This window comes from Mandrillus leucophaeus, unplaced genomic scaffold, assembly GCF_000951045.1.
Source record: "Mandrillus leucophaeus isolate KB7577 unplaced genomic scaffold, Mleu.le_1.0 Scaffold267, whole genome shotgun sequence".
NCBI classification, from domain to species: domain Eukaryota; kingdom Metazoa; phylum Chordata; class Mammalia; order Primates; family Cercopithecidae; genus Mandrillus; species Mandrillus leucophaeus.
Window position 1 is genome coordinate 1143992 of NW_012102776.1, and position 2686 is coordinate 1146677.

Genomic DNA, 2686 nt, shown 5'->3' on the forward strand with positions numbered 1-2686 from the left:
GGAAGTGGAGGTTGCAGTGAGCCGAGATCGTGCTGTTGCACTCCAGCCTGGGTGACAGAGTGAGACTCCATCTCAAAAAAAAAAAAAAAAAAAAAATCATGTTAATTATTCCATGATTTTCTTGATAATTTTGCCACATATGAATGCATTGCAATCAACTTTGTTTTTTAGATTGATTAGTTGGCTATACTTCATATTCATTGCTACAGTCACATTCAATTATATGAATGTTCAAACAATGTTTTCATTCTCCTGGCATTGGACATTTGGGTTGCTTCTAGTTTCTTCCTTTTATGAATAATTCTTCCAAGAACAGCTTTGTACATCTACTGATGCACATGTTGCTGAGCCATATGGTATGTGTATTTTCAGCTTTACTAGGTAATCCAAATTGTTTTCCAGAGTAATATATGAAAGTTGCCTTTACTCCATCTTCACCAAAAGTCTGATAAACTTTTTAATGTTTTTCAGTTGTACAGTGTAAAATGGTTTCTAATTATGTGGTACACATACACCATGGAATGCTATGCAGCCATAAAAAGGAACGAGATCATGTCCTTTGCAAGAACATAGACGAAGCTAGAAGCCATTATCCTCAGCAAACTAACACAGGAACACAAAATCAAACACCACATGTTCTCACTTATAAATGGGAACTGAACAATGAGAACACGTGGGCACAGGGAGGGGAACAACACACACTAGAGTCTTGGAGTGGAGGGGGAGAGCATCAGGATAGCTAATGCATCCGGGGCTTAATACCTAGGTGATGGATAATAATTTTAGGCAGTAACAAGCAGATCTTTAGAAGTACTGCTGTACTTTATGTCATTTTATAATATATATTTTAAGGAATTATAAACAAACTGGATTACCCAGGGCTATGAGAGGAGAGATTCAGTCTAAAAGTCAGTTAAAGAAACACAAGCCTAAGAGACATGACAGCTGTGTACAAATATTTGAAGGCTTATTACAAAGAAGAAGGAGTAAACAGAACTGAAATGAAAGGGTAAAAATTGCAGAGAGGTTTTCAGCTCAGCATAAGGAAGGATTTGAGCTATCCAGCAAAGGAAGAGGATGCCCCCATGAGGTAGTGGCTCCTCATCACTATTCCATTCAAGCAGCAGTTGAACGTCCACCTGTGAGTAATTTAGATCCATAGGTTACAGGTTGAACTAGTTAACTTCTAAGATTTTTTTCCAAAACTATAATTCTGAGATTGTCTCCGGTATTTTTTTTTGTGTTTACAATTAAGAATACTACAGATTTTAAAAAATATAATGCTTTATTGAAGATTAGTTGCTTTATTTTGAGCTGTGGTGGTGAAACTATCATATCTAGAATTTTCATATGAAACTAGGAATTTGGCCAGAGATACCAGTGCAAGCTACATTATTTTTGCAAAAATAGCAAGATTCTCAGCTATTGTATTAATTGTTAGATAATATTTAAGCACATATATATGAACAGAAAAATACATAAACTGTTTCAGGCATATGCTGTGTCTTTAACTGCGATCAATAATTTACAATCCACAAAACTACAAAGAACAATAAAGCACAAAGATAAATAATTCAATCAAGAAAGTACAAAAGTGACTTCAGAAGACTGATGAGCAGACTGAGGGATGAGATAAAACCTTGACACAGCAGTTACATGAACAAGGGAATTTTTATGCAAGGTGTTTAAAACTTTTTAGATAAAGATGAGGACTTCTCAAGATTTAGAGGAAGAAAATTCCAAGAATAGAAAACAACATAGAGACTATATTGCTGCCGAAATAATCTCAGTGGAAACTATAATATTTTGCATATGTAGCATTTAGCATATTGATACAGGTGGAAATAAGCATAATACAGTGCTTTTTAAACTGTGGGATATGACTCGTTCGTCAATTGTGAAATCAACGACTGGTAACCAGTATTTTTTTAATGAAGTCTAATTTTAGAATTAGAATATTCTAGAATGGAAACTACCAGAAAGTATCATATGTTGTGAGGATAAATATATTTTATAAAACTATGTATGTATCCAAGGTCACAATGCAAAATACATTTATTTCTGTGAGACACAGTCAAATCAGAATGAAAATTACTAGCATATGTGTAGGAGCTAGAAGTTTAGATTTTAGAACCCAACTAATTGGAGCTGAATCCCAGCTTTGCCCCTTACTGGCTCTATGGCCTTGGGCAAGTTATTTATCTTCCCCCCTCCTTCATTTATTTTGTTGTTGTTGTTTCTTTTTTAACTTTTAGGTTCAGGAGTACATGTGCACTTTGTTATGTAGGTAAATTGCATGTCACTAGGTTTTGGTGTACAGATTATTTTGTCACCTAGGAAGTAAGCATAGTACCCAAGGGTGGTTTTCCAGTCCTCGCTCTCCTCCCGCCCTGCACTCTGAAGTAGGCCCCAGTGTCTGTTGTTCCCTTCTTTATGACCATGTGTACTCAAAGTTTAGCTCCCACTTATAAGTGAGAACATGCAGTATTTGATTTCCTTATGATCAAGACCATCGTGGCCAACATGGTGAAACCCCATCTCTACTAAAAATACAAAAATTAGTTTGGCGTGGTGGCATGCACCTGTAGTCTCAGCTACTCGGGAGGCTGAGGCAGGAGAATCACTTGAACCCGGGAGGCAGAGGTTGCAGTGAGCCAAGATTGCACCACTGCACTCCAGCCTGGGC

At 36.7% G+C, this 2686-nt stretch overlaps 1 protein-coding gene across 1 annotated transcript in view; it reads left to right on the plus strand.

Moving 5' to 3' along the window:
* Positions 1 to 2686, plus strand: part of CEP126 (centrosomal protein 126kDa) — an 81362-nt gene that overhangs the window by 54355 nt on the left and 24321 nt on the right. The window lies entirely within an intron of this gene.